The 13,739-nt window shown below is 41.9% G+C and overlaps 1 protein-coding gene across 1 annotated transcript in view; it reads left to right on the forward strand.

Annotated features, from left to right (window-relative positions):
- Positions 1 to 2,725: 2,725 nt before the first annotated feature.
- The window catches only part of wdr41 (WD repeat domain 41), a 56,115-nt gene continuing 45,101 nt past the window's right edge, over positions 2,726 to 13,739 (forward strand). The window contains exon 1 of the mRNA XM_072547513.1: positions 2,726 to 2,909. The gene's annotated coding sequence lies outside the window, so the exon portion shown is untranslated. The remainder of the gene's footprint in view (positions 2,910 to 13,739) is intronic.

Below are 13,739 nucleotides of genomic sequence, written 5' to 3' on the forward strand. Positions count from 1 at the left end.
TGGAAAAGGATATGGTAGATATAGACTGTAGGGAAATAGATGGTGAGACCTTGCAAAATGTCCAGATTACAGAGGAGAAAGTGCCGAATGTCTTGAAACAGGTAAAGGTGGATAAATCCCCTGGAGCTGATCAGGTGTACCCAAGAACTCTGTGGGAAGCTAGAGAAGTGATTGCTGGGCCTCTTGCTGAGATATTTGTATCATCGATAGTCATAGGTGAGGTGCTGGAAGACTGGAGGTTGGCAAACGTGGTGCCACTGTTTAAGAAGGGTGGTAAAGACAAGCCAGGGAATTATAGACCAGTGAGCCTGACCTAGGTGGTGGGCAAGTTGTTAGAGGGAATCCTGAGGGACAGGATGTACATGTATTTGGAAAGGCAAGGACTAATTAGGGATAGTCAACATGGCTTTGTGCATGGGAAATCATGTCTCACAAACTTGATTGTGTTTTTTGAAGAAAGTAACAAAAAGGATTGATGAGGGCAGAGTGTAGATGTGACTTCAGTAATATGTCCGACAAGGTTCCCTATGGGAGACTGATTAGCAAGGTTAGATCTCATGGAATGCAGGGAGAACTAGCCATTTGGATACAGAATTGGCTCAAAGGTAGAAGACAGAGGGATGTGGTGGAGGGTTGTTTTTCAGACTGGAGGCCTGTGACCAGTGGAGTGCCACAAGGATCGGTGCTGGGTCCTCTACTTTTTGTCATTTACATAAATGATTTGGATGTGAGCCTAAGAGGTACAGTTAATTTGCAGATGACACCAAAATTGGAGGTGTGGTGGACAGCGAAGAAGGTTACCTTAGATTACAACAGGATCTTGACCAGGTAAGCCAATGGGCTGGGAAGTGGCAGATGGAGTTTGATTCAGATAAACGCGAGGTGCTGCATTTTGCGACCTTACACTGAAAGGTAAGGTCCCAGTGAGTGTTGCTGAACAAAGAGACCTTGGAGTGTAGGTTCATAGCTCCTTGAAAGTGGAGTCGCAGGTAGATAAGATAGTGAAGAAGGCGTTTGGTATGTTTTCTCTTATTGGTCAGGGTATTGAGTACAGGAGTTTGGAGGTCATTGGTTGGGCCCACTGTTGGAGTATTGCATGCAATTCTGGTCTCCTTCCTATCAGAAAGATGTTGTGAAATTTGAAAGGGTTCAGAAAAGAATTACAAGGATGTTTCCAGAGTTGGAGGATTTGAGCTATAGGGAGAGGCTGAACAGGCTGGGGCTGTTTTCCATGAAGCGTCGGAGGCTGAGGGGTGACCTTATAGAGGTTTACAAAATTATGAGGGGCATAGATAGGGTAAATAGGCAAAGTCTTTTCCCTGGGTCAGGGAGTCCAGAACTAGAGGGCATAGGTTAAGGGGGAAAGATATAAAAGAGACCTAAGTGGCAACTTTTTCACACAGAGGGTGGTACGCATATGGAATGAACTGCCAGAGGAAGTGGTAGAGGCTGGTACAATTGCAACATTTAAAAGGCGGTTGGATGGGTATATGAATAGGAAGGGTTTGGAGGGATAGGGGCCGAGTGTTGGCAGGTGGGACTAGTTTGGGTTGGGATATCTGGTCAGCATGGATGAGTTGGATGGAGGGTCTGTTTCCATGCTGTACATCTCTATCACTCTTAATAAACAATTGAGGATATTATTTTCACTTCATTTTATCCCGTTTAGAAGCAACTCATCCTTTAATCTAGCTTAGGTAAAAACAATGACTGCAGATGCTGGAAACTAGATTCTGGATTAGTGGTGCTGGAAGAGCACAGCAGTTCAGGCAGCATCCAAGTAGCTTTGAAATCGACGTTTCAGGCAAAAGCCCTTCATCAGGAATCAGCACCACTAATCCAGAATCTGGTCAACGAGAGTCAATGTTTCGGGCATACACATTCCTGACAACACATTGACTCTCCTGCTCCTTAGATGCTGCCTAACATGCTGTGCTTTTCAAGTGCCACACATTTCGACTTCTATGATTCAGGGCAATGATAAATTCATTATTAAAATGTTCATGAACTGAGTATCAATGGTGTTTATGCTGCTGTTATTAGACTGCTGAATCCACCTCTCTAATTTCAAATCTAACGTTGATTTTATTTTTGTGCACCTCTTTTGCAGCTGTAAGCTTGTATACCTCGCTATGTCAAAACACCCAATGATCTGTGTGCCCTTGTATGCTGTAATCTGCCTGTACTGTTCACACAACAGAACTTTTCACTGTATTTAGGTACACATGACAACAACAAATCAAATCAAATCAAAATCACAACATAAAGTGTCATCAGTGGTTCAGTTGCTGCCCCACTTTCCTTTCGGTAATAAGGCTTTAGGTTCAAATCCCAGATGCAGGATTTGAATGCAGAAGTCAAAGCTGATCCTTTATTACTCAGGATGGTTGGATGTATCATCTTTCACATGAAATGTTAAAGCAAGCCCCTGTCTACCTGCTTGGGTGGATATAGATCCTGTGGTGTTGTTTTGAAGACAATCAGACAAGTCATTCTCAGTGTTTTAGCCGATATTCATCCCTCAGTCAACTAACAAAAGAACTGAATGCCTGGTTGTTATTAACCAGATTGTGTTTCCTCCCCAACAACACCTTCCCTGACCTGAGTCCTGACTGTCCCGGTGACGTCATAGACACCCCTCCCCCCCCCCCCCGGCCTGATCCGACCTCATTCCCATCAGCCACTGCACCCATACCCGCCGGGCGGCGGCGGCGGCGCGGGCGCGGGCGCGGCGTCATTTCCGGGTGTAGCCGCTGGTCTGATGTTGACAGTCCGCTGTTGGAGTCGCTCCGCCTTTCTCTTCCCTCTCCAATCTTGGCGGGGGCTGACCCCGTATATCTCCCCCACGACTCAGCTCCTTCTCCTGCGTCACAGTTACTACGTTAACCTTTCCGGGGCACACCAGTCAGGTGAGTGCCTCTCTGTCAGCCGGGTTGGTTCACTGAGTGTAGTACACAGTGGGGTGATAATTAAACTCTAAATGGGGAACTGGTTATAAACTTGAAGCAACCCTGAGTTCCACTGTCAATAATATTATCCCTTCTATTGACAAGGATTGCATGGGACCGTTGGGTGTGAGGTCATGGCTGATCTTTGTGTCAATTCCATCTGCCCACCTTTAATAATGAATCCCTGATGACGGTAATGGGTTAAAAGATTGGATTCTGAAACTGGAAACCTGTGATCAGGGTGTGCAATGTTGGAATTTTGCTACAAAGGGCCAGAAGATTTAGGAACAGAAGCAGGCCATTCAGCCCATCGAGTCTGCCCTACTATTTATTCCTCTAATCTTTCCTGCCAACGTTCATAACTTCACATTTTGCTGCATTGTTCCTTCCATCTGCCAAGTTTTTGCCCACTCACTTAATCTGCCTATATCACTGCAGTGTTTGTGCCATCCTCACTGTTTGTCTACCCACCTATTTTTTGGCATCTGCAAACCTGACTGTAGTGTGTTCATTTATTTTATCCAAGTCGCTAATACATATTGGAAATAATTGTGGCCTGAGCATTGATCCCTGTGGCACTCCACCAGTTACAGGTTTCAATCTTGAAAATACCCCTTTACCCCAACTCCATACCTTCTATTAGCCAATTCTCTTTTCATACTAATATATACCTCTAACACTATAGGTTTTTTAAATCTTAATTTGAATCTGGTTGGTGGCAGGGAGCAGTGGGAGGGAGGGAGAGGGGCTGGGAAGGGAGGTTGTTTGAAATTGGAGAACTCAATGTAGAGATCTGCCCAAGCAGAGGATGTGGTGTTATTCTTCCAGTTTGCAGTTTGGTTCATTGTGGTAATGGAGGAGGCCAAGGATGGTTATGTCGGAAAGAGAGTGGGAAGGGAATTAAAATGGGCAGCGACTGGGAGGTCCAGTTTGCCCCTGCATGCCTGGCTGAGATGCTCGGTGACCCATTCCCTAAGTTTACATTTGGTCTCCCTGATGTAGAGAAAACCACATCAGGAGCATCTGATGCAGTAAATGAGAATGGAAGAGAGGCAGGTGAACCTCTGTCTCACCTCGAAGGGCTGTCTTCATTGGTGAGATGGACCTGAAGCGGATTTGTGGCAACTTGGTGCAGTACCTGGCAGCATCGGTGGGATCTGCTTTGTTGAGTGAAGACTCTGTGGTGGGGCATTGGTGGTGCGGAAGAGCGCTGACTTTTCATGACTTTTGTTCTGGTAGCGGTGGCAAGGCAAAGAGCCCATGACGGAGCACTTAACAAGAAGGACTGTAAACCATTCTTTTAGTACTTCATTTTTGTGCCTTTATATTTTGTTTTGTTTAATTCGACACTACGCAACATTTTTAACGCTTTCGTAACAAGATACATATGGCAATAAATAAGTCAACTAAATTAATATTTAGTGTTTGTTTTGTTGACTGTTGCATAGTGCTGTGATCCCAATTGATGGTAAAAGTGGACAAAACAAATCCCAGGATAAAATCGGGCTTGATGGACATGTTTAATTTTTGCAGTTGGTTAATGTGGTGGTTAGTCACTGAAATATTTAATTGAGCTGTAGATGTTATTTTAGAACAGTTTACGTTGGAAGAGGGAAGAAAAGACAAAGCTATAATATGTAAAAGAAAGTTACCTCTTAACATAAACATGTAGACATACTTTTCAACCAATTTACCAAACTGTCTCACAGACACTATCTAGAGAAATATCATTCCTCTCAGCCTATTAAATATTTGCTGATGCATTCCAATTTCTTTTCCTTGAATTGCTGAGTTCCTTTACTTTTGCATTCGTTTTTGAGTCTGAACCTCTTTCAATTCTGATGGGCTTAACTTTTTCAGTTCTAACAACTTGAAGACTACTATCTGAGCTCTCCCTGCTAGGAAATGCCACAGATTGGAAACCATTTCTGCTGAGTTAGATTTCTGAAACTGGACTGAAAATCCTACTTCTCTTGCTTGGATAAAAACTTCTCTTCTGAACTGAACTCTTTAGTTCAAGACTGTCCACTAATTGCCTTAATATTTTGCCCAATCTGTCATTAACTCAACAGAATAAATATTGTCCGAAAACATGACGGGAGGCCTTCTAGAAAGTTCATAGAATTCCTACAGTGCACCCAAAGGTCATTTGGATTATAAAGTCTGTACTGACCCTCTGGAGAACATCCTACCCTACCCCTGTAACCCCATGTTTATAATGGTCAACCCACCTAGCCTAACATCCCTGGACACCATGGAGCAATTTTGCATGGTCAGTTCATCTAACCTGCACACCTTTGGACTGAGGGAGGAAACCAGAGCATCCAGAGGAAACCTATTCAGACATGAAGAATGTGCAAACTCCACACAATCACCCAACGCTGTTATTGAACCTGTGTTTGAAGTCATATGCCATCTTAGCAATGATATATTTATGTCATGGTCCAAATGATTTTATGGACTTTTGAGAGATTTACCTTTACAGAACTAACCAAAGTCTGCCTGCTTTTGTTTTTACTATATCTGAAAAATTGTAGCAGTTTATTTTCCATGTTTATCACAGTAGTAAAATAAAATTGCTTGTTTAAAACCATGGAATCCATGGGACCGCGAGTAGTGTTGGTAAATGCTTTATTCTTTCAGTAGATACTAGGGGATTTCAATTTTGTCTACTTTACCAGAGAAGTTACTGGTTTACAGCTGGATTATAATAAGTATATTAATGACCTAGACTTTTACAGGCACAATTTTGAAATTTGCAGAAAATAATGTGAAAACTTCAAAAGAAGATAGGTTGGTGGAGCAAGTAGCAAAAAAGATTTAATGTAAGAGAAGTGATTATCTTGAGGAGAAGGAGGTAAGTGGAGATGCAATATAAACTAAAGGATGCAATTCTAAAGGTGATGCAGGAGCAGAGGGGCCTGGTTTACAGTCTTGATTAGATTCCTACGGTGTGGAAACAGGCCTTTAAGCCCAACCAGTCCACACTGACCCTCCAAAGAGTAACCCACCCAGACCCATTTCCCTCTGACTAATGCACCTAACACTATGGGCAATTCAGCACGGCCAATTCACCTGACCTGCACATCTTTGGACTGTGGGAGGAAACCGGAGCACCCGGAGGAAACCCACGCAGCCATGGGGAGGATGTACAAACTCCACACACAGTCATCTGAGGCTGAAATCAAACCTTGGAACCCTAGTGCTGTGAGGCAGCAGTGCTAACCACTGAACCACCGTGCTGCCCTTGAGTAAAGCAAATAATCAAATTAACTAAAGAAACCAGCCCTTAAAAGGCACTGTAACAGAACGCAAAAACTACAAAGAAAAGTTATCAAAATAAAATAACTGAGCTGTTGGTATACTGTGGTACTTACTGTTTGCAGAAGGCCTCAGTGTACTGGCCTACACCATATGGTCCATCTCCAAGATCACGTAGATGCTACGTAACTGTGGAAGATTGGCAGGCAGGTACCTTGGGCGCATATGTGCAACAAATTTCTGATGGAAAGGCCAGTTGAGACAGTGGTTTACAATTCCATTGGGATTGTGCGCTTCATAAATGGGTGTATAGTGTTGTAAGTAATTTGCTGTAGATAAAATAATGCTTGAATTTAGTAGTAAATAAGACTTCAGTTTACTTTAGCAAAAGCTTTTGGGAGGAGCAAGACACTGAACACAGTGTAGCCAAGCTCCTCATTGATTACAGGTAAGTGTCGAGGATTTATACATTTTGTGTTCCACCCCCTTCCCAAGAGTTATGTACATGCCTTGCCTTCAGAGAACCGACAGCATGTTCTGGACCACTGTTCATTGCAAAATGTTTCCAAGATGTGTCTGTTGGCTCTTGCATACTACGATCATACTTTGCTCAATAGCAGGAACATTTACAATGACAGGAAGAACCTCTCTCTCTGCAATTGCTTGTGGAATCCAGTTTTTGCACAGTAGCAAAAACATGTTTTCTGCAATTGTTTGCAAACTCTGAGGGTCACTCTACAGTTAGCACAGCATTTGTGCATTTAACCCTTTAATTTCATGCCTTCAATAGAGTACACAAGCAAGGAACACAAATTAGGCGCAGGAAAAGAAAATATGGCCCTGCTCCAAAATTCAATTATAATCAGGGTTGATCACAGACTTGGTAACTGCATTTATCTAGGTAAAAACAATGACTGCAGATGCTGGAAACCGGATTCTGGATTAGTGGTGCTGGAAGAGCACAGCAGTTCAGGCAGCATCCGAGGAGCAGTAAAATCGACGTTTCGGGCAAAAGCCCTTCATCAGGTATACAGGCAGAGAGGCTGAAGGGTGGAGAGATAAGTGAGAGGAGGGTGGGGGTGGGGAGAAAGTAGCATGGAGTACAATAGGTGAGTGGGGGAGGGGATGAAGGTGATAGGTCAGGGGTGGAGTGGATAGGTGGAAAAGGAGATGGGCAGGTAGGACAAGTCATGGGGACAGTGCTGAGCTGGAAGTTTGGAACTAGGGTGAGGTGGGGGAAGGGGAAATGAGGAAACTGTTGAAGTCCACATTGATGCCCTGGGGTTGAAGTGTTCCGAAGTGGAGGATGAGGCGTTCTTCCTCCAGGCGTCTGGTGGTGAGGGAGCGGCGGTGAAGGAGACCCAGGACCTTGGCTGAGTGGGAGGGGGAGTTGAAGTATTGGGCCACAGGGCGGTGTGGTTGATTGGTGCGGGTGTCCTGGAGATGTTCCCTAAAGCGCTCTGCTAGGAAACATCCAGTCTCCCCAATGTCGAGGAGACCGCATCGGGAGCAACGGATACAATAAATGATATTGGTGGATGTGCAGGTAAAACTTTGATGGATGTGGAAGGCTCCTTTAGGGCCTTGGATGGAGGTGAGGGAGGAGGTGTGGGCACAGGTTTTGCAATTCCTGCAGTGGCAGGGGAAGGTGCCAGGATGGGAGGGTGGGTTGTCGGGGGGGGCGTGGACCTGACCAGGTAGTCACGGAGGGAACAGTCTTTGCGGAAGGCGGAAAGGGGTGGGGAGGGAAATATATCCCTGGTGGTGGGGTCTTTTTGGAGGTGGCGGAAATGTCGGTGGATGATTTGGTTTATGCGAAGGTTGGTAGGGTGGAAGGTGAGCACCATGGGCGTTCTGTCCTTGTTACGGTTGGAGGGGTGGGGTCTGAGGGCAGAGGTGCGGGATGTGGACGAGATGCATTGGAGGGCATCTTTAACCAAGTGGGTAGGGAAATTGTGGTCTCTAAAGAAGGAAGGGATCTCTGCCTGTATTCCTCATGAAGGGCTTTTGCCCGAAACATTGATTTTACTGCTCCTCGGATCCTGCCTGAACTGCTGTGCTCTTCCAGCACCACTAATCCAGAAACTGCATTTACCTGTCCACTTCCTTATGTACTGTTTAAAGATTAAATTGGACTATCTTTCTGGACTTTAATGTAATGTTAAAGCATTAAACTGCACTGACTGAACATTCTGGAAGTGGATGGGGATGACATTCATAACTCCCACAGTCATTTGCTACTCCTCCCCTACTATTATCAAATTAAACTATCATTCAGTATCTTCCATCCAGAAATGTTTTCACAGCCATCCCCCAAAGCAAGGACAAATCACACCTGCATTGTCTTGGGGAATCACTGAGTCAGGAAATCATCTGCATAATGATTCCCAAGGATTAGGGCATTTACACTTGCATTATCTCTGAGGGTGATCTTACCCTACCATTGTACCTGGAGTAAGATGTGGTTGTGTGGGGGGATTGAGCAGAGTATCTGTGAGCATTACGAACTAATCTGTATAAAGGGAATGTTTTTTCTTTGTATGGGGCCAATTTGACTTGACTTTGCATGCCTACGAGGAGATCAAAGGGGTTACCTAGCTTGTACAGGCTTTAATAAACTTTACGTGTTTGCAGAAGTTGGTGTGTGCGAATTACATCTTGTGTGTGAGACTTTGGGGAAAGAGCCTAATATTTATACCTTGATTTGCTAAGACCAAAACATTTGTCTATTGTGGTAAAGCTATATGAAGTACTGGATTGGCCTCAGCTGGAAGATTTGAAGGCATTACTGAAATTGCAAGAAAGATTCTTAAGGATGAAAAACTTCATTTGGGTAAATAGATTGGAAAAGCTGGCATTATTCTGTGGAGAGAAGATTTGATAGAGATACTGATAAACATTGGAAATCTAGATAGTGGAAGAGAACAGTTCCCAATGATAGAAGGAGGATGAGGAGAGGGCATTGAATTAAGATGATATGCAAAAGAAGTGATGTGAGAAAGAACATTTCTTTGAAGTGTGTGGTTGGATCTGAAATGTGCTCACTGAGAATGTGGTGGAATCAGATTCAAAAGAGAGCACAAGTTTACAAGACCAGAAGAGTGAAAGGACAGCAATAGGTGAATTGCTTTTGCAAAAATTCAGTCCAAACATGATGGGCTGAATGATCTCCACTTCTGCTGTTACTATTCCATGCTTTTTATGGATTTAATTGTTGGTTGTAAAGTATTTTTAAAAAGGCTGAGTGGGTAGGAATGTACAACACTAGATAGTCAGGACATCCTGGGAGACAAGCTAATTCAATCCGCTGAGAACTATGAAATGAGTTATTCTGATTTGTGAATCCAAGTGCTACAAATGAAAATCAAAGCTAACATGAAGGGCAGCAAAGAAAAACAATGATCAATTAAATATATGAAAGTAAGAAAATTTATTTCAGTAGGAGGCTTCAATCAAGACACCACACGTGGAAAACCCAAGTGGTTTTGTGTGTTGGTAAATCTATACATGATATCGATTTTAGTTTGGATATATTTGTGCAGAGAGGGCATAATGCTTATTTTCCCTTGTGAATGTTTGATCACCTACTGTGAATGAAAAACCACAAGAGGAAATGCTTATCTTGACCTAGTAATTGTTTGTGATCTTAAAGGAATTAATGAAGAAATTAAAAGTGAAATGAAGAGGAAAAATGGCTTGTACTAAGTCTGTAAGGTGAAAAATGGCGGAATGTGAAGGAATGAAAATGCTATTTTTAACAGATTGTTAAAAGGATGATTGCGTAATTTGTTTTTTAGAATGACATATTTCACTCACTTTGTGGCACTGCTACTAGTTAATTTCCTACAGCTTTTAGAAATTTCAGAACTCCAACTCTTCCCTCTTCCACCGCTCACCCTCCTTCCTATGATATCACTTTGTCAGCTGTTTCTTTAACTGTCTTTGCCGAAAATTTCATATTTGTTTAATGACCCTTTCGGACTCTCCTTCAATCCTTTTTAAAATACATTTCTTTGAACAAACCGTTAGTTATCCTACCCAACGTTTTATTGTTCTACTCAATGATGATTTCTGTCTGACGTTTCTGTAAAGATGCAATTAATTCATGGGATGTGTGCATTGCTGGTAAGGCCACTATTAATTAGCCGTCCCTAATTGCACTGAAGATGGTGAGCACTCTACTTGGAAGTCATGCAGTCAGTGTGGATAGTTACATCCAGTGATGTTCCAGATGGAGTTTCAGGATTTAGACCCAGTAATGATGAAGGAATGACAATATATTTCCAAGTAAAATGCTAAATAGAAGTTCTTGGTGAAATTACTAAGGGTGAAGATGAAAGATATGTGGGAAACTTAGCCTTGCAACTAAACCTGTCCAAATATTGAAAAGCTGTAATGGTCCAAACTGCTAGGGTCTTGAATGATATGCACAAAATAGAATACAAATTAGCTACAGTGACGATCAAGTGTATAGCTTTCCACCAGGCCATATGTTAAGTACTGCAATTGTCAGCCTGGAGGGAGACTTTCAAATGTTGGAAGCAATGCAGAGCAAAACTAGTAGGCTAAGTCCCAGTGTAGGGATTCTGCATTGAGAAAAGGATAAAGGTCATTTCAATCTAAAAGAATACTGTTTGAAAGTGAGTTAAATTAATACACAACAGTGTTAAATGTAGCAAAAAAAAGTACCAGGCATGTGACCAATGATACTTGTTAAAGTTTAATCAGAGGAGATAGATTCGTATTAGAAAAGAGATCTGAGGTCTGTTGTGAGGGAATTCTTCATGTGGAATAACCATTCTATGAGAGTGGTAGAGGCAGAAGCCCTGAGAATATAAGGAATGATTATATGTTAAGGTGGGAAAGAAATGGTGCTAGGATTAGTGTAGTTGAAAACATTAGATCTAAATGTCTCCACCTTTTGTCTTCCCACTCTACTTCTAAAACTCCTTAAAGCCTACATGTTGACCAAGCTTGTGACCAGCTACTCTAATATCTCCTTAAGTAACTGTCAGATTTTGTTTTATAGTGCTCCTTATAGAGTCTCAGGACCTCTGTTTTACTAAATGTTGTATAGATATCAGTTATTAAAATGGGTCAAATGACTTGCACCCGTATTATGTTGAGAATTTCAGATAATCAAAATTGGGATAGAGTGTTTGTAAGCAGTGTTGCTTTGCTTCGAATTATAAATTAAGAATGTGGTTTATGTCAATTCAGAATTATTTAAATCAAGATTAAAGGCAAAGACCAGGCTTGTTTTCACCTCTAACCATTGAATCAGTGTAAAGCATAACATATTTTCTCTCTCCTGATCGTGATGTACATGAGAGATCTAAAGGTTTCACTCGCAGATGGGCTGGCCTCATCATACAGTTTATTTTCATGTTTTCCGTAGCTCTAGGAAGTTTTATAATGGGTGTTGGATATTTAGGGGTGAACTAGGAGGTACTAATCTATTGCCTATTGTATCATATGCTCTGTAAATAGACTCAATTGGCCAAATTCTTTGGGATGTGATCATAAGGGATGAACTGACTATAGGTTTATTTCCAAGTGACCATTTGTGCAGCAATATACTCGTTATATGCTGGCTGTTTTACCACAGCAATAGGTTATTAATTACTCAAGGCACTATTTACTTAAGCAATTCAAACGTGTGTCTTTTCTCCTAATGTGCTATCAACAACATTCAAAACTTCTCATTGCTTTCTTCTGGAATTAGATAATTTTTCAGTGCAGGAATGCATTTGGTCCATTACGTTTATACCAGTTCTTTTGAAAAACTGTTATTTTTCTGTAGTCTTTGAAATATTTAAGCAACTTCCTTTTTAAAATCTATAATTTCTGCTTCTATCCATTTTATTGGTTGAAATATCTATGTCCTAATACCTTCAGTAGTATTTTTGTCCAGAAGAAGTGTGTTCCTTTATGGTAATGACATTAAATTTAATCTTCGTATTGGACCTGTTAAGTTTCTCTGGATACTAAATTCTTAGGTTCTAATTTATGAATGGTTTAACTATGGTTAATACTTGCATTTGTGGAAAGTACGCGCATATCTTGATGTTTGTGTAAAGTCTAGAATAGTAGCTGTGCTAAGCACACCACTGTCTCTCAATATTTCATCTGTTAGGTTCCACTTAACCTGGTCGTGGGCCTGCTCAGTGTACAGTCTTTTGATCCTTTACCTGTGATGCTGACTTAAGATTCTATAACTATGGAGTGGGCATTGGAGTGCAATTAAGAAACACTACAAATTATATTTTTATGTCTTTAAAACCCAGCTTTGAATGTGGCTTGTAACATGTACATTTCCATCAAAGTAAATGTTTGAAAATAAATGATTTACTCATTTATGTATTTTTTTTTCTCAAATCCAAGGGGTTTGCAAAGATGATGTAAGGAGTAAAAGTGCCACATGTCAGCCTTGAATGGGTAGAGGGATTCTCGCTTAAGAGTATCTTTTAATTATTCTTTCTCTGGCATCGCTGGGTAATTTTCCTTGAAGGCAGTAGTGAGCCATTGACTGCATGCCATTTTAGGAAGGTACACACTGTGCTGATGGGAAAGGGGTTCGGGAGTCAACATGGTGCATGGCTTGGAGAAGAACTTGCAAATTATGCAGTTCCCATGCATCTGCAGCTCTTCTCCTTTTGAGATGGTAAATGTTGTAGGTTTAGAAGGTGCTATTGAAGCAGCCTTATGAGTTGAAGTGTTTTGTTTTTACCAGGATGCTGCCTGGACTGGAGGGCTTGCCTTATGAAGAAAGGTTGAAAAAGTTCAGACTTTTTTTTTCTGGAGAGGAGGAGGAAGAGAGGAGACCTGATTGAGGTATACAAGATACTGAGAGGAATAGATAGAGTTAATAGCCAGAGACTTTTCCCCAGGGCAGAATTATCGGATATGAGGGATCATAGTTTTGAGATATTAGGGGAAAGGTATAGAGAAGACGTCAGAGGTAGGTTCTTTACTCAGGGAGTTGTGAACGCATGGAATGCATTGCCAGTGGTGGTGTTGGAAGCGGAGTCATTAGGGACATTTAAACAACTGCTGGACAGGCACATGGAGAGCAGTGAGTTGAGGGAGACGTAGGTTAAGTTATTATATTTTACATTAGGATTAAACCTCAGCACAACATCGTGGGCCAAAGGGCCTGTTCTGTGCTGTACTTTTCTGTGTTCTGTTTCATTTTAGGTAGTACAAACTGTCATTGGTGGGGAGGGTGAATGTTGAAAGTAGCGAAGGAGTACCAATTAAATGTGCTGCTTTGTACCAGATTGTGTCAAACTTTTTAAGTGGTGTTCAAGCTGCACTAATCCAGGCTATTCCATCACAATCCTGGCTTGTATCTTTTGGATGGTGAACAGTTTTGGGAAAGAGGAAGTGAGTTATTCACGGCAGAATTCCCAGCCTTGAACTGTTGTAGCCACAGTATTTATGTAGCTGATCCAGTTCAGTTTCTAGTCAATGGTAAGCCCCAGGACATTGGTGGTGGATATTTCAGCAATGACAGTTCCATTTGAATAT

The sequence above is a fragment of the Chiloscyllium punctatum genome, chromosome 2 (assembly GCF_047496795.1).
Source record: "Chiloscyllium punctatum isolate Juve2018m chromosome 2, sChiPun1.3, whole genome shotgun sequence".
NCBI lineage: Eukaryota > Metazoa > Chordata > Chondrichthyes > Orectolobiformes > Hemiscylliidae > Chiloscyllium > Chiloscyllium punctatum.